This window comes from Protopterus annectens, chromosome 1.part2 (assembly GCF_019279795.1).
Source record: "Protopterus annectens isolate FY-2018-M chromosome 1.part2, PAN1.0, whole genome shotgun sequence".
NCBI classification, from domain to species: Eukaryota; Metazoa; Chordata; order Ceratodontiformes; family Protopteridae; genus Protopterus; species Protopterus annectens.
The window spans coordinates 1,251,072,925-1,251,092,377 of record NC_056727.1 but is presented as its reverse complement, the minus strand read 5'-3'; the positions used below and the strand labels follow the sequence as shown (position 1 = coordinate 1,251,092,377).

Genomic DNA, 19,453 nt, shown 5'->3' with positions numbered 1-19,453 from the left:
GCTTTTAAGCCTTAACGGAGGACATTAAGGCTACACTTTCAGATTACCCTTTGACAACCAGAATCTCTTTGGCACCTTTGCTGTAGAATTGTTTAAAATTCTTCAGGATAAGGGTATGGTTATGTAAGACATGAAGCAAATCTTTGCTTCCCCTATACCTAAGTTCTAGAGGAGCTATCCATCTAAATCTGTTTGTCCATAGGCAGCCTAGATAACCTGTTGGAGCCTAAAGGTTCTTAAGCGGCTTTTCCCAAACAAACTCATTCAGAGTTCTTGAGGCCAAAAACCTTCTTTTCCTGACAAATCTGCCTCTGTCTGATATCCAACCTCTCCTTCTTCTCAGTCATATTCCTCTTTCCCTCAGGCTAACCCTTTCCTTTCCTGTTTGGCAGCAAATAACCGCAGACACTTGGGTTATCTCCTTCATCTATAATAGTTATGTTATGGCTTGGAAGTCCCGTCCTCATTTTCCTTTGGTTCTGCGGGATCAGAAAACCATCCAACCTGTTCCCTTGTTTCAGCAAAAAACACATTTTTATTGCATAATGTTTGTTTCCCAGGAACAATGGGTTGTGGAGGCCCATCGTGGACCTGTTCCTTCTCTACAGCATATAACCTGTCCATGCTTTTTATGTAAAGCAGATATTAACAGTTAAACTGAAGTTTTACTGATCACAAAAAGAGACAGTTACAGGAGTTAAAACTATGGGCTGCGACCAGCAATGAAGACAAGATGCATTTATGCTATGTAGGATACAAAATTATTGGCAGTGGCCAACTCTGAAAACTAGAGTCTGTCATGACTGCCCTGTTTCATGTTAGATTTAAGTAGGAATATGGCGGGATATTCAAGTTTTGTGGCAATGAAACAAATGGGAGTCTTAAAAATTTGAAAGGTACTGAATAGTTTCTTGGCATTAAACATCAAGATGATGTTACAGGGAGGAAAAAATAATTACTGTGTGGTAAGGTTATTTGGAATGTAAAGTTTTCCTTTAAGAATGAAAGTGTTTAATTCTGATTGCTTTTTGACAACATATTTGCAGGATTGTATTTGTAACTTAGAAAATGTATGACTGGAAGAATACTTGCAAGAAGTCGATTTTAATGGCAGATAATTATAGAAATGTCGTTAACAGAAATGTGTGCTCATTAGTATGCTATTTATGCTGTTGAAATATTGAAACATTCTGCTGTTGCAGCTGTCCTGTTTGTTTTAGCTTAGCAAGCTAATGGCACGTGTAATTGTTTTGCTTTTACATGGCTATACAAGACAGCCTGGCAGTACTCTGGTTGTACCCTATATACTAGTGTTGACTCTTCTGTAATCTCACACTTTTGCCTGTTACTCCAAGAATACCTGGTTAGCTGCTGGATTTAATCTTTTCTGACATTACTTTTTTAGTTTGTACTGCACTGCATTCTGTGTGTTCTAAGATGCGTTGATTCAACATTTTGCACCCAGAGTACATTCTTCTTTGTATGTATTCAACTGAACTGGATCCTGGCTGCTTTACTTGTTCAAAATGTTAGTTAATTCACCTGTGCATGTTAGTTTGCCAACTGTAAATTGCACAGGTTTTCCTGTTTATGCTTATTTTTGCACTGTGCACTACATTGGCTTCATATTTCTTTCTTTGCACATGCTTCATGCTTCCCGTACATGCCAGTTTGCATACTGTAAATTATACTAATTACATGTCCCTCATACCTGTTGAAATTTGCATTATAAACTGCATTGTTTTATATGTCTTTCTGGGAATACCAAATGGCCTCAGTGTACACCTGCTGTAGCTTACTGTGGTATAAAAAGGGGTAGCGTGGAGGGCCGTACTCGGGAAGTCACACACAGAGTTTCAAGGAAAACCCAAGGATGCTCTGGAAGCATGGACTTGAGAGGTCACCCAGTTTGGCCTACCTTGTATAGTTTAATCTGTGGATTGTAGCTTGTGGAAATACTTGTTTTTTAGAGGGAAAAGTGGTGCCTGAGACAAGCCTGCAAATTTGGACTTTCATTTTGGTTATAAGACAGACTGTAGTGTAGAAGGGTTGTGTGGAGTGAACACTGTTATAAAGGCATTGTTTGTTTTTATTTTGAAACTGCAAAACCCAAGTAGGCTAAATGTATTAATTTATGGATTTTTTTTAAATAAATCTGTTTTTTTTTAAATATGTCGTATTACCAGTGTTTTTTTAATGTTACACTGGTAGAGAATGCTAGCAGTTGGCTAGAAATGTGCCAAGGTTTAGTGCCTCACAAAACCTACTGCCAAGTGCGAAGCATATTTGGGCTAAAATCCCCTATTATACTGTGTCTCTGGTGTTCCTGTCATGGTTACCTAGTGTGTGCACACCCAAGGAGGAATTACTGTGGAAAATTGTGGAGCTCTAGGTGGGGACTTGACAAAAAGCTGGTGCAGATACAACAGTTAATTGTACTGGCTAACATGGCTGCCAACCACAAGATTATGTCAACTCTGAAGAAACAAGCCTGACAAGATAACCTGAAATCATATTTAGTGACATTTAAATGCTATGCCACTACAGAGAACTGGACCAAAGCAGTATGGACAAGAATTCTGTCTTCTAAGCTGAGAGAAGAGGCACTAAAAATATATAATGGACATGGATGAGATTGATTGCATGGACTGTGATAACCATAAGCAAGAAGTATTAGTTAACACTGGTATAATCTAGGTAGTAGTAACATTTCATGGCTGGATTTTAATGTAAATAAACTGGGAAATGCACAGATTCATGACTTAAAACATTTTTTAAAGCTCTGGCTTAAACCTGTTAGCAGCAGTAAAGCAAAATCAATATTTTAGCAGCAGCCATTTTTAAATGTTCTTTGTTTAGTAATATAAGAAAATTGATAGCACTTGATAGCACACAGTGATTACAAGAAATCTGATAAACTGGTGACTATATTTGCATGTTTATTAGTTAATGTTGTAATGTATAAAATGAATACTTTGCTACAAATGTTAAAACAGTGAATGGTGTTAAACAAAAGACAGCAAAGAGTGTGTAAATTTTACTTTAATTTTGAGGGAGTGGTCACAATGCTAAGTCCTATGTTGTTAATACTTAAAAAAAATAAATAAATACCGTTAGTAGGAAAGCAAAAACTGAAATGTATACTTTAAATGAAGGTACATCTATGGGGTGTGATATGGCTAGATCTAGGATAATCAAGCTGCCTTATGTCATTGTGTTACAACCAGGCTAGTAAAATGTACTGTCTTTTAAAAGGAAGGGAAGTTCAAGCTATGCTATATTCTATAAACTCTTTCTCTAGTGTGTAAGCATAAAATTACTAACAGGCAGTGGGGATACTATCCGTTCATGGTGACAGAAAAGAGTACTGTTGTATACATGTAGAAATTCAGACATTCTTGAAAATGCTGCATCCATTGGCTGTAATCCCTGATTTTGTCAATTGTGTTAATTAGGAAAAGACATCTTGTTTTAAAGTACTATGCAAACTGTGTGTGTTGTCAGGTGAGGAAGCTACAGATACGGTGTGGCAAGCTCATACACCTGCTCAGTATAAGAAAGGGGGAGGAGCAAGGCAGCGACACTTGCATAGAGATTCAGTAATAATAATAATAATAATAATAATGAGTAATAATCAGAGAAGGGATAAGCATTGAGATCACAAAAGGAGAGAAGATTTGAATGTGGTTGTTGTGTCTTTCGGCTTTTCCCGGTTAGGGTCGCCACAGCGGAACTCCGGTCCGCTAATGATTGGTAGTTGATTTTTACGTGCCGAGTTACCAGCCCTGACGTGCAACCTTCAAAGAAGGTACGCCCATTCACGCATGTCTCCACGCAGAAGACGCTCTAGCTGAGAATCGAACCGGACAGCGTCTTACTGTGAGGTGACAATGCTACCGCAGCACCACCACCGCGGTAGAAGATTTGAATGTGATTAAACAACAAAAAAGGATGATGTATGTTATTAGAGGTATAACCCAATGACAGAGCAAGAAAGACCCCATACTGTAAGAAACATCAGTATAGGAGCTGAAAATTGACTGGAGATTCATAAATAAAAGACAGTTCAAGACACAAACTTACAAAAAAGTGCTAAAACAGGAAACGGAGAAGAGAAAATTAGAAAAAGAAAGCTTCTGTGAGGCACATCATGGCAAAGTGAGTACAGTAAGCAGTAGAATGCAGAAATCTGATCGTCTCTGTATTAACACTAAGCAGAGAATGCAACTGAAGGTGAACTGTAGGCAGCAGAAATCTGTGAACCAAGAAGAAGAAAAACTTGGCAATAAATGTTTTTCTGATATATATCCTTTGTAGTGAGGGTACACCGTTAGGAATATAAAGAAAGTGAGAGGGTGAGACTTCCGCTAAGTTAGAGGAAAACCAACACACAAGAAAAAACAAGATATAAGAGGCCTGCACTGATAAATAATATAAAGCCAAAGGTATTTTCAGTTTAAGACTTCCTTTTTCATGTGGAAATATAGAAGAAACAGCAGTAACATTATTTTTCGGGGAAGAAGCTACACCTTCCACCTCAAGGTAAGTTACTGAAGAAAGTAACCCTGACTTAATGGACTTACAGATGAGTCACATACACTTTAAAAAGGCATACTGGGAAGATGATACTTTTAAGTAAGGCAAGAGAAAATATAACCAAAGTTGTAAGGGAAGATAGGGAACAGGACGCTAGTAATTAAACTAGCAGATAGTCATGTATTAGGAGGTCATCTGTGAATGGGCAAAACTAAGGTAAAGCTACTAGCCAGATTTTGTTTGGCTATACATAATGAATGGGATCGAGAACATGATTGCTTCCTGTCCGTAATGTCAGTTTTGGCACTATCTTTTCATGCTTGCTTTTGTTAATTCCCCCCGTCTTCCTGTGTATCAGCTTATGCTGGCTTCACAGCTAAGGGCATTGCAGTCCCTATTTTTGTCAGTGAATTCTCTGATTCTGTCTCACTGCCACTGCTATATAAGCATATAAGCACTGATCCAGTTATATGAAGCAGCCTTTCTTGGAGTATGAGTTCTTTAGAAGACTTAATTTATTTTTTTCATTAAACTATAAAGCTGTCTGTATACCATTTTTTTCTTTACTCAGTTTGCTAATCCCCACATTTTCCTTATGTCAGTGTTCCTTTGTATTTCTTTATACAGCAAACTTAATTTAACTTCACACATTATATCTTTCATAACTCTAGACATTTTCTCTCTCATTTTCTTATCCCATCCTGAACCTCAGTAGAAACAGCATAGTGATGACATTTGACTTGACTGTTTCACTTTTGTAACAGTACAATAAAGTTGTTGTAAATGCCATCATTGTTTCTGTTGTTAGCTTTAAAACTAATGCATTTTTAGAGTAAAGTTTTGTTGTGCCAGAAAACAGACCACAAGGTTCAGCATACCAACCCTGTTGCAGAATGTAAATAAATAAATTATTTACATGTGGCACATTTCTAAAAAAAAAAAAAAAATCTGGAACAACCATTAAAGAAATCTTGCATTGCAGCCAAAAATTTGACCCTTACCCCACTCCTAATAACTCCCCACTCGAAATCTCAATACAATTCACCTCTTATTTCATAGATACAATATCGGCTCTAACCAAGGATTCCCCAACATCTAATCCCAACCCTGGCCAACATCCACATATCATCACATCCACTTTCACTTTGCCCACATCCTGTATAAAACTACTCTTAAGCTGAAACCATGACTACTTCAGCTGATGATGTTCTAAGTTAGTACTTTAAAAATAGGAATTCCAGTGCTGAATCAGGAGACTCAGAGGTGTAATGACTAGAGATCCTCTTCCTTCTCAGAGTGGCTGGGTAGAACAGGGTTGCACTGCCTATCCTATCTCCATTCTTATAAATAGGTCAATCCAGTAGTCCCACTATCCTCTGTTTGGAAAAAGTCACATACTCCAGGAGGAAATTCAAGAAACATTAACTTTAGACCTATAGCAATCTTATCCCCCCCAAAAAATACTTGAAAATGTATTCAAAAACAATTGCTAAACTCTCTCCTGCAGGAAGAACAGCTGTCCTCCACACAGCATGGCTTTTGTCCTTCACATAGTACTAACACTGCACTTCTAGCTATATAGATACTGTCAGTAATGCTAGAGATAATGGTAAACAAGTCTCCTCTTTATTTCTAGACTTGTCTAAAGACTTCAACACAGTGTGTCACAACAAACCTCTACTTCAAATGTCCTTATGTCTATTTCATCCCACATTACTGCTGTTCAAAAGCTATCTATCCATTAGTTATCAATCAGTAAAATAGAACCCCACCATCTCCTCTTAGCTCCCAGTCACTGCAGGTGTACCACAAGGCTCTGTCTTTGGCTCCTTCCTCTTTAACATTCTCACCAACACCCTCCACACATCAGGCCTTCCTTATACAGTACACAGATGACTCCACACTCATTTGCACATCTAGCAACATGGTACACCTAGAAAAAAAATTGCTCAGGAAGCATTAACTCACAACACATGCTCAATCAAAAAAAATAAATAAATACTGCCCCCACTCCCAAATCCCTCTTTCATGAAAAAACAAAATTTGAAGTACTCTCTCGGTAATACAACCATTGAAGTCACTTAAATTCAACCTGCATATACAAAATTGCATAAGAAAAATTCATCCAAGGCTAAGGATGTTTTACAGAGCGAAAATCTTAGTCACCAGTGCAACTAAAACTATACTTGCCACTACCCCTGGACATAACTTGGACAGTGCTGTAACAAAGTTGCTAAATTTGCAGTGAATGCCTCTTTCAGAACCCACCACTGTAGAGCACTGTAAAGCCTAACTGGTTAGAACTATCCCATAAACTAACATACACAGCTTCTTACCACCTATAAAAATTATCCAGCATCCATTTGCTTGTCCAGCACTAAGTAGCATTCTACACAACTGTGCTCCCAGTCCCTCATTATGATCCAGTGACAAAAAAACTCCTGCCTGTCCACAAACCTTTCAAATCTGCTGGGCATTGTCTGTACTCATACCATGTTGCAAAGGCCTGGAACTCCTTATCTGTATCCATCAAGTCAGTACACTCCCTCCTATCCTTCAAAACCATTCTGGAAGACTTCCTAGCCAAAAATATGAAGAAGTACCTATTCATACCTTACTTCTCTCCTTTCTTCACTCACTTTCGTACTTTGAATTTCTCTCTCCTGGCTTTCTCTTTAAATATACCATAGGACTGCTTTTCTCTTACTTCATATTGCAAATCTTGTTTGTATTATACTAACTTACCTTTAATTTCTCTATAAACTGGTTCACATTTCTCTAAATATTAAATAATTGTCATATACTTGTATCTATTCTTAACCAATGTTTTCCTATTATGTTTAATTTGTTATAATTATTTAAGTTGCAGATGTTTTGTATTATTTTTGAAGATTGTAAAATTGTTGTTCTTAAAATGTAATACTTTGGACCTTTTCTCTCCGGGCCTCCACTGAAAATGGGCACCTACCCAGTTGGATTTTCCCAGTAATCAAATGTCAGTAAATAAATGAATGAATTAAATAATGATGTAATAATTTGTGAAAGTCGCTATAGAAAATAAGTCCCCAAAGGTGATATTATAGCATTGTATGTGGAAGTAATGGTCCATTTTAACATTGCATCTTTGACTAAAGAAGCAAGACTTTAGGCAGGAGTTGCATTAAAAGAGTGAGTCCTTTTATTATTAAGGCAACTCTGGATTAGAAACTCCAAACAGCCTCATTGCTATAGTTTCTGAAAGTGATGAGGATAATACCTTGTACCTAGGTTATGTAACTTTCAGGATATTTTTTTCTTTATTTTTTAGTACTGTAAAAACAGTAAACAGCATTTTGTCAAAGCATTGGTGTTTTGTTGTACAGCATACATTCCAGTATTTTAAAATGTTATATCAGTACTAATGGACTGTGACGATTTTCTTGTAGTATCTTTGTTAATGTAATAGGTTGGTTTCAAATTTTAAACAATTTCATTAATTAGGTTCTTACATAAGAATATTTTCTTTGTTCAAATTGACATTTATGTAGCATGAGGCTGCATTTTGCATTGATTTAGTTAAGGAAAATAGACCTTTCACCAGATATTGACCTGCTGATCATTCAACACTATAGATTTATAGAAAATGTGTACAGTGCGCATTTTTTTTCTTATGACCTGTTTATAAGTTTGCATTCAGTTGACTTAAGTGCAGACTGTAATTTCATTCAGGAGAGAATACACTTTATCACTGGCTGCTGGGGTCACTGCTGGTATCATTTCTTAATGTTTGTCTGTGGTGCTGCAGAAGACTGGAGGAAGGATGCTTGACTTCTTATGAATTCATTAAAGTCAGTCTTATGGTGGTGTTGGGCTCAAACGGATGAGCTGAGATCTGAAGAAATGAGATTGTAATTGAGGGTATGGTAAATATATTTCAGAGCTTGGTACACCAAAGGTGTAGCAGCATAGAGTGAAATGTATACACCCTTGAAAGATAGACAACAGGAGAAACTTTAAATACAAAAGGGGAATCACTAAAGTAAAAGAAGAGTGGTTTTCAGAAGGAATTCAATGTTATATGGAGACACGGAAAGAGCAAATTCATGATAAATCTGAGTTTTCTTTTTAGTATGTGTTCTTGGATGAGTCATGTTGTGAAGAAGAATTCAGCTAAAGCCTTTGTAGGTTTATAGATAAGTACTAGACTAGCTGCCCTTGAGAGCCATTTTAAGCCTAGCCAGTTTATCTTTTTGTGCTCAAAATAACTTCTTATTTGGTTATAGACTGTTATAGACTGTCCTTACCCATTCCTTGGTTGAAAGTTATATACTACCCCTAATAAGAATAACTGGGATCATACCATAGATAATTTGAGCAGCCCTATGTATGGGGTAAATCATCTAGGGGCAGTCCTGGGATAGATTTCCTGTTTCCCATCCATAGATCTAAGTTGTCCTTGAAAATGGACAGGGATGAACTTTGTTTTATGCGGATGGGGCGTCTGTTTGACAGCAGTGGTCTTCTCTGTAAGCTACACCTGTCCTTCCAAACCGTTTAGTTGATGTTGCAGAAGAGGTTTAGATCCCTAGACAGAGTATTTGCAATGCCATTTGGCTTGCTGATGTCCAGTAAATCCATCAGTAATGGTAAGAAGAATGCCTTGTATGCCAGGCACAGATCACCTCTTAGTCTGTAAGATACCAAGTACAGTGAAAGGGCTTTGAGTCAGTCCATGTTGTTTAGGCCTTGTATCCTTTTAGTAAGGTATCTCTTTCGGTGTTCCAGTTGTTGCATGTGACTGGACAGATACATGCCAAATAAGCATTATATTCAGTGCCCAATGAAGGCTGAGTAAAGGGGGTCAATAACATCCCTAGAGCTAGACACACTCCCTTTGTTTATAAGTTGTGCAGTATAGAAGGACTTTCTTACAGCAGTAGACATGTTGGTCAAAAGTTAGGTCACTGTCCACATAAGTTCCCAAATCCTGAACAACTGGGTCAACTCTTGTAGATTTTCAGAATGTACAGGGTATGCAAAAAAAGATCCATTAAAATGGTGAAAGGTGGGAAGTTACTCATTTCGTAGACAAAAAAAAAATGTCAAATGTCCATTGGTCGAATGTTTGGAACATGAAAACTGGCTTTTTTGCTTGGTTTCATTATTTCTTTGGAGTCTGATATTCGCCCTTTCCCCAAGGCTGTGCATTCTCAGAGTTTGTGTATGCAATTTGCAGGGGGGTATAGGGGCTAAAGGGAGGGCATGACTTCCTGAAAAAATGTAGTTTTGTACTATTTTTTTATTTTGAGGTTCAGAGGTTCCATGTTGTGTGTTCTGAAACTTTTAACCTTCAGAGTTTTTAATGTATTTCCAGCAGGTGGCATTGAAAAAAATGTGAAAAGTGGGTAGTCCAAATGCTTCTTGTCAGCTGTGATGCTGTGTGTTTTGAAGTGAAGCATTTAGTACCCTCAGATGCATTTAAGCATTTAAAATACATGTTTACAAGCTTCATTTGGTACTGAGATTTTTTCGTGACCCTTATCTTCCTTTATCTGTCTCTGTCTGTAAATATAACTGAAAACATCTTTGTGATCTTGATGTTTTCTACGTTTTTGTTTTTGTTGTTAATTTGTACAAATAATGTCCGAATGTTACCTTGTTTGCAGACACGGTGGTTTAAAGGGATGATGTAGTTCCAGAAGTATACTTTTGTTTTTCCCATATGTAAAAAATGAATTTGTTGCTCTCCTTTTGCTGGTCTAATACAGTGATTCTAAAAGTATGTAATATTTGATTCAGAATTTTCTTGTAAATCTGGACTGTAACATGTAACAGTTTATTATATCATAACATGCACAAGAAATAGAGTACTGCAGTACTCATGAAATCATGTTTCATTGTTTTCATTGCAGAATTTCCTTCTGATCAACTGATGGTCTGAAAAAGACAGTCACCTTTTTCGTCTGAAAATAGCACTCCAGCTTTTAAGTAACTGCCATCTTAATGCGGCTCTTGGCTGTCTTCTTTGGGTTTGCAGGAGCCCTTCTCTCAGAAATTCACAACTGAGTCCAGCAGTACTTTTACATTTAGAGGTTTTATTGTTCTGTTATAATTTCTTCCTTCTGGAAATAGTTTTACCAGCATTTTAATTTTTTTTTTGTTTGACAAGGGAGGACAATGCATTCACTTCACTCAGGGTAACAAGGTGTGTGAACCCTTCTGCACTCATTGCACAAGGTTTGGCAGGTGCTGTATGTTTGGAGTACAGTCTTCAACACAAGGAAAAATAAAAATAAAAACTGCATTGGATGCGTGGACCATGTACTGCAGCACCTATTAAAGCATCAGACTACATAATCAAACTGTGTACAGATTAAAAATGTGTAAGAAGGTTGAGACCAAAGGAAGCAAGACATTAGAGAAATGAGCTTGCATGCATACTCCAAAATCAAGCTTCATTCTGAATTTCTTTTTTTATCTTTGACATATAGGATCAGTCCTACAATCATGCACTGTTATTGGCGTACTACTACCAGCAAGGATCCCAGTATTGTGAGACACTTTGGTGGCTTCTGCCTTAGATACTGTGACTATGATATTTGTTTGCAGGAGCAATCTGAAGTCTGTGCCAGAGAATCCACAACCTTTAAGTTGTGGTTGTCGAGTGGCCAACTGTATTTAAACAAAGCAGGGAATCCACTCTGTAAATATGTCTCCTTTCCCTCATTTTGTTTTTATGTGCATGAAAATAGTAAGAATGTCTTATTGTTTTGATTAGTTTACATTAAAAAAAATTCAACAGAAAGTGAGAACTGCAGCAATAGTGTTGTCTAAACTTGGTATTTTGACGACTGTATCATAAGTAAAAAAAATCAAATTCTGACGTATTGTTATTACAGAAATGTATTTTATTTTCCCTGAACTTTCAGTACATCTCGAGCATTTTATCAGAAACAGTTTAAATAAGGACTACCAGAGTTTAGAAATGTGATTTATTTTCAAGTAAGTCATTCCATACAGTATAAAAATGTCTGCTGTATGCCGCATTTCATTTTTGTCATTTATATTTTTATTGTTTTGAAGAAGTAAATCTCATTCAGGTAACATCTTTTAGCATGTACTTTTCTCATTGCTAGAGTTTTATGATGCCCACAGAGTACTATAGGACTGTAGTCTTGAAAGTTACCCAGTAAATTTGTTTTGTTTTAGCACATGTACCTTTCTGCAGATTGTAGATTTATTACTAGATATTTCTTAAATCTTGCTTGCTCCAGAAGTTGTGATACTGACAATGTTTGATTCCTTGGCCCTTTAACAAATGGGCAGAGGCAGAACCTGTCATGGTTTTTCGGTGTTTCATGGATTCAGCTTTGAATTGTGCCAGGATGGGTCAGCAATGACATCAAGTGCTTTGATAACAGGCTGTGCAGCTGTCATTAACACAGTGCCATCTGGTTCATCTCTATGAGTCCAGATGTTAATATGTTGTTGCTACTTGCTACTGGTTTAAGACTAAAGGATTATGGGAGTGCAGCTAATTCAGAGGTATGCTGTGAGGTGTCATACGTGTGTGATTACTGAGTATGGGTCTTGTTTAGTTGTTATGCTATACATGAAGTGCATGTTTACAGCTGTAACTCATGAAGCAGGGCAACATGAAAGACAATAACAAAGTACATTGAACAGTGAACAATTAAAGAGAAAACTGCAAACAGTATTCACATCAGCAGTCAGGATAATAGAAATTTAAAACAGACTATGAGTAGAAGGGTAAATAAACTGAGTAGATCATTTCTCCAGAATCCTAAGATATTGTTTTTAATGATGTGGCAATCCCAAATGACCTTCTTTTATGATGTGTGCAAGCTGCAGGTAGCACTATATGAGTAAAGCCAGATGTTATTCCCTCCCTGAGGATTGATTGACTGATGTAAAAGGGACTGTTTGGAAGTTGTAGGGGTAAAGGTGTGCAGTTGTGGACACATTCCACTAAAGCGCACCTTTACCAGCAGGTACTGTTGACTTTCCTAATTTAACACACAATCTAGAAATGTAAAGAGTAGCACTGTTAGTATGAAGTAAGGCAATTTCCTAGTAATGTACACACAACTTTGCATGCATACTTTATGCATCGTCAATCAGAAATGAGTAGCCTGCTGAACTGTTCAGACATTTGTAACAAGTAGAAGAGGGAAGCTTAAGAGGCCATTTATGATGCTTAGTGCTAAATGTTTGTAAACATTTGGATTGACAGTTCTCATTATAGGCTGCCCAACACTACAGTGTTTTGTGAAACAAGATCACCATCCATGTCTAACAATAGGAAACACGGATCACTGTTCAGTTCTAAGAAGTCAGCATGGCTTGTACTCAAGCAGCTGTTTATTTACATGGTGCAACATTATATGTCTTTACTGTTGATCTGTTGCCCTATCCCTTTGTGGTAGTTCCAGCACTTTGCTTGACACCACTCTGGTGTACACACATTCACTGAGGCATATACAATGGCACACAGTACTGCAGACATAAAAATATATGTATTTTTTTTGTTTGATGATTATGTGCCATTTACTCCTTATCTCAATGATGAATGCTGTCACTCGTCTATAGGAACATTTATGTTCTGAAGCGACATCCTTATTTTTTTATTATTGATGCTTTTTCTAGCTACGTTGCTCATAACTGACTTTTCTGTGTCTTTATATTTTGAGGTGGTGCAGTTATACGCTACAAGCAGTTTTGTAATGTTTCATTTGTTGTGGCCTGTTTTATTAAAAACAGTATATATTATTAAAAAAGTAGCAAGTTGCCTTGCTGCAGATGCACTGAGCACACTGCTGTGCACTGGGAGATACAATATTGTGGGAATTTGTTTTCTTTTTGCATGCCTTTACAGACAGTCTGACTGTATTTTCCCATCCTGAGAGTAGACAGAGAGTGCCCTATTACCTGTCCCCTGACCTTATGTAACAAGTGAACTCTGATAATGTTTCCAGTATTTGTAACACTACACAGTTTAGTTTTTCCCCAATGCCTTTGCAAGCCTCACCACAGAGAAACAGTTGTAGCTACAACATGATACCAGTACACCCATTGAAAGGATCTATAAGACATTGACAATTGATAAGGTCACACTGATACCTGCCCAGAATATTTTATACATCTTTTACATTGATAAGCTTTCTGCATTTACTTATTTACTTTTAGTGAGTTCCTATTGCAATTGCAGCTACCATAATTGTGATCCGCAGAATGGTGTAACTTTTTGACAAATTTGGGAAAATGTATACTAAGCCTGTAGTTGAGATACCTGAATACTCTCTGCTGCATGGTTATATGTGATATTCATATAAAACAATGGCTGCAGGGGGCTTGAATACTGAAATAGCGTGTTTCATAATTGAGTGATGTGCTGCAGAAGTAGCAGTTTATTTTTCACATATTCAGGGCTTGTAGAGTGTGCTACCACACTTGTGATAGGGAGCTCTTATACTGCACGGAGCTGTAACAGCTGAAGTATTTAAATGCCACGATTTTTATTCACTTACAAATTTTAAATTTAAAACATTCATGTTTTATTTCTACATGTGTAATGAGTAGTTGTTAGTTATGTATAGCATGACTAATATTTCTGTTGTAAAGTTCCATAGAGTAAGTGGCATTTTAACTAAGGATAGGTTTCTAGTTTGATTTTTTTGATTTTCCTAGTCCCGTTAAATGCCATCTCACTTGTAAAGTTGCTGTATTATTGGGATGATGCTGAAGAGTTGTGGATGATTTCTCATTTATTGCTTGTGGTGGCAATTCGTGTCTGATAATGTCTTGCTATTGGTTATGCATTAAATGTATGTGGCAGCTTGCCCTTTTAGTGGAGTATTTCCACTGACAAAGTAGATATTCGTTTAGTTATCTAGGTTCTCACAAAGTCACTGTGTGGCAGCCGTGGCACCATGCTTTCCTTTAACTTGGAAATAGTTTTGAATATATGCCTCAGGGTCACAACAGCTAACTGTGGCATATCAGTTTTCTTTTATTAAATACTGTAACCTCTTTACTGGGCCTTGTCACATTAATTGCACTTTGCCACTTTAAATTACTTGGGTTCCCTACTAAAGCTCCTTGTAGAGTGACTAAACAAAACCAAATGTAATTTTGTGTGCCTTTAGCCAGCATGGGGTACAGTGGTGTGCATACTGCCAAAACATAGTTTTCATGCTTCTAGCTCCGCCCTCTCACAATTGAGAATAAAGATGTTGGGGCGTATCCGAAAGATGACTTGACTTATACCTCTCAAACACGTAGCACAAAAAATCTGGACAAAGGCAAAAATAATGTGGGCACGAAATTCCAAAATTAGGAACAGATTTTAAATACTGCTCTTATAAACTTAGAAAATTGCTAGAATAACATGATTTGTATTAACATGCATTTTCTGAAGGACATAAAGTGAGAAACTCAGTGTATGTCAGTATTTTGTGACTTCATTCCCCTGTGATTTGCCAGAAAACCACGTTTTATGAAGAACAGACCAAAAAATTTGGCAAAAATCTGGACATTTTGCAAAAATCTGGACAGTTGAAAGGTATGATTGATTTTCTGATGCAAAGTGGCTAAATTATCCTTTTTTAAATACACTTTAAGACATATGTTGCAGTATGACTGCTTGGTATAAAGTGAGGTATTTTTAGTGTTGTTTGAAGGTTACACATTTACTTTTCTAGTTTTTTGTTAAGCTGGCATCCACTATTCAGATAATATTCTCCAGACACAGTCATTTACTGTGGATTGAAATTACCTCTGTAATGTCAGGGAAATGCCCTTCACCTACAGCCCCTAAAACAGGTACAGGAGACCTGAGCTTTGGCACCTGGAGGTGTGAGTGTACCCAATCCTGCTCACTCTCTATTGATTGTCTGAATGGGTCTGTTCAGCAATGTCACAAAAACAAAAGCATCCCAAAGTACGAGTCTTTCCTGAATGTATATGGGTCTTGACTTTCTTTGCACAGTTTTCAGTGAGGTAGGCACACTCTAAACCCAAACATTAGTGAACCAAGAGTTGTGTGATATGAGTTTTAATTGCCATAGGTCATAGTAGACTCAGTAAATGCAAAGAAAAGCACACTGTACATTATTAAAATTAAATAAATGGGCCCCAAAGGGTGGGAGGTTGAACTCTTACTTATATGTATTAGCTTGCATAATAGCCGGTGTCAGGAACTTTGGCTGAAACATTCATTAATTTAACATTTAAACTGGAAAAATGTGTCTGTTCAAAGGTTCTGTAAATTACTTGACACCAGTGTTACCAGTTAATTATCAAAGCTTTTTTTCCTTGTGATGCCTCTCAAATTAGGATGCTAGGTGATTCCTACCAAGCATGTCTGTTGACCTATCCAGGGTTAAAAATGAGCAATTTTCATAACAGATTTGTCAGTTTTGGGATAGAATAGCTTGAGGGTTTATTTTCATTTAGTGTTTGAAACAATCGTCATTTTCATTAGTAATCCTGGCTGTTATGGTTCCTTAAGTGGTAAGATGAGCAGTATTTACCAGAAATCTACTGTAAATTCTGCTCAATCCAAACAGAAATGTATCAAGTGTTTATGTACTGTGGAGTAAGTACAGGGAAGCATAGTCTCGTCTGACTGCAGTGAAAAATAATGTAGAGTTTCCAGTGATATTTAATTTTAGAGGTGAACAGTAGAATTTGATGATAGAAGAGTACCAACCCCTTTATGAATCATTTAATTATGAGTTCTGATTGGGCTAGCTACAAATTGTAGCTGATGAGTGGTGGAACCATCTGTGTGTGCAATAATGGGGAAATGTGCACACACCATTCATTCTTAGCATCACAGTGACGAAGCTGAAGTATCAGTTAATACCATAATTTAATCAATTTCAGTAGTTTTTTTGCTCATTTAGCATGCAGTGAAAGCAAAACTCAAAGTGATTTGCAATTATTACAATTACAGAAGCAGATTTCAGCACTTAAGTCCTTTTTTCATAAGAAATGGGAAGCATTCAACATGTATAGATTCGGTCACCCCTGTAATGCTCATCTTCCTCACCACCATCTTTATTTGCATTCCATCAGTTGTGTGATTTTGTTTTTTTAAATGTGTACCCTTGATCTTGCTTCTTTGATCTTGGTACAGTGTAGTTCATAGGTAGGTACTAGGCTATCTGCCCGAGGACATTTTTAAGCCTAGCCCGAGTGTGTCAGCTTTCACCGCCCCATTGATTAATTAACTGATCCTCTGTCAAGAAGAGCCAATGAAGTGATCCCAGGGGTGTATTTTCTGTTACCCATCCACTCGTCAAGGTTTCTCTTGAAGAGTGTTAGTGAGGGGCTCTGCCTAATGTAGTTAGAAATTTTTAGTTAATAGTTAAGACGGGTTTATTCCTTGGTACCATGTTGAGCATGTGGCTATAAATTGAATGTATATATCACCACACCCACTTACGCGAATCATAAATTCTCAAACTGTCACACTGTCAATCTGTACATAAAAAGGTCGGCAAACAGTGTTTTTGTAGGGGATATGCACCCTTTTTAAATATATTAACTCCAGCACTGGGGAGTATGGAAAAACTTCTTTACCCGCAATGTTATGTGATCTTACTGAAGTCCAGTAGTGTTGCTCAGTTAATCAGGAGCACCTGCTGATTCCCATGTTGACACGTAGGAGTTCAGTAAAGTACGTGACCCCCATCACATTTCTGCTGTATTAATGGGGCATCTTTTGAAATACTGAGGACTATGTTGTGATTCTCAGAATAGCAAAACTTCAGGTAAGAATGTGAATGAATATATGCTACTGCATATACTTGTGTATATGTTCAAAAATTCATGCCAGTGAATTAGCTTTAAAAAAACAGGGTTGACTTATGCACAAGTCACACATTGACTAATGGAAGAGTCCTGTGTCCTGACAGTAAACATAAAATACATGGAACAGAAAACCTATCTTTGAAGATAAAAACATCTGTTCTTAATTATTAAAAATGGTGTTGCTCCTTTGGGTGATCACCTCCGTGTTCATGAATCAAGTGAAAGATATACCAATCCCAATTGCAATAATTAGAAAGAAAAACAGGAAAAGACAAAAATGGGAATGGATCACTCCTTTGGGCAGTGTGTACTGTTATCATGGCCCACAGATAATGCTATATCTGGTGCCCTGCATGAGGAAAAATATCACACAGACTGCCTAACTATGAGTTGTTCCTATATGAGGAAAAAGGAATTAAGTGAAGTTATAAGTAGCAGGGTGCATGGGGGACAGGTGAACCACACATGTTTAAGAGATTTAACAGCTGGGTTTTAGAACTTAATGTTTTTGTTTGAGTAGCAGGTTTTTTTTTTGTTGGGATTTGCAGCATTGAGTCTTGCACTTCAGGTTTGGAGCTCTAGCACTGTTATGACTTAAGTCAGTTTGAGTATGTAATGCAGGAATTTTTATGTCCGACTCAGTGAAACAGTAAATAAGTGTATATTTTAACACATTTGGAAAACACCATTTGCATGCATGTAATGTTTTTGTAAGATTATGTAGTTATTCTCTTTTCCTTTGTCACAGTCCCTCTACATAAAAGCAGGAAGCTTGTGTCTTATTGTCATGTTTTCCTGCCCTTCAATGAGCTCAAACGTGATATATTATCTTCTCTTCAGCACAGACTGTCATACCACACACTGAAAATGTTATTTTTCTTGAGTTCCAGTGACCACTGAGAAAAGTGCAGGATTTTTAAAATACACTTAAAGCAATCTTAGAAGTTTTTATTAATTTTATGTTGCTATCCATCACAGTTCTGGAATGGATAAAATTCAAAGCTTTATTTCCGACAAAGCATTTTTTATTAGGATGGAGTTGTCAGCAACTGGAGTAAAAGTGTGCCATACTGATTTTAAAATGCAATATTCCAAAATATGTCATGTCCTAGTATGCTAAAAGTAAGATATTTGCATTCTTATTAGTTATTTTATGCATTAGGAAAGAAGTTAGAAATCAGGCATTCCTGTATCCAGATAGTGAAATAATGGTTCCTTATTGCTTGTAATGATTCTTGACAGACAAACTTAAGTATTATTTAACCCAAGTTAAGCCTCCAATGATAAAGCCATGTTAGCCACTTAGTGCCTGCATACTTTGGCATTGAGGGAAGGGGTACTTATCTGAAATTTCTTGCCTTATAAAAGTAAGCAGAAGTAAGTCGTATAAGGATTCACCAGGCTTATCATTAAATACAGGCCCAGGTTTGGTTTACTTTGGAATGTTTAAAAAAATATATAGTCTGTGTTTGTAATAAGACAGCAAAAGCATATTGAGCACTTTGTCACATTACTACTACTTACAAGCTTTTCTTAATCCTGCGTGTTGATTGAATTAACTCATAAAAAGGTAATCAGAATGCATTACAGTGTGTCTTGTAAATGCATGCTTTGGTGTGTTTAACAAAAATGGTGTTAGCAGCATTCTTCTTCTTTTTCCTCATAATTTTCAAGACATGGACCTAGCTGGCATCATCTTAACTCAGTATTCCCATTATCAGAGTGGGTGGTTTGAGTCTTAGAATTTTCTGCAAATTGTTTGCCTTTGCAGATAGTAACCAAAATAGGGTAAGTCAGTATTGTCTATCTAAAGCTCATGGCCCATTTGAGTGCCACATTTTGTTTTCTGCATCTGTATTTAAAAGTAGACAATGCAATTCTGATTTCTGAAGAAAACTACATTTTGCTTATAAGTACTAGACTACAGCTGAACTATTAACTTTTTCTGGACCTTTTCTACTTGTAGTGTGCAACCTTCTGATTAATTGAGTGTATTTCACATTCTGTCTGCTTAAATGACTTGCAGGAGACCCTAGAATGACTTAAGAGAAACCCAAGGCCTGTTTGCGGTTGGGAACTTTATTTGGCTTTGGGAGGAAGG

General features: G+C 37.0%; 1 protein-coding gene across 2 annotated transcripts in view; it reads left to right on the top strand.

Annotated features, from left to right (window-relative positions):
• The window catches only part of LUZP1 (leucine zipper protein 1), a 2,096,166-nt gene extending 2,084,846 nt beyond the window's left edge, over positions 1 to 11,320 (top strand). For both annotated transcript variants that reach the window (XM_044060126.1, XM_044060127.1), the window contains one exon: positions 10,428 to 11,320. The gene's annotated coding sequence lies outside the window, so the exon portion shown is untranslated. The remainder of the gene's footprint in view (positions 1 to 10,427) is intronic.
• Positions 11,321 to 19,453: the final 8,133 nt, after the last annotated feature.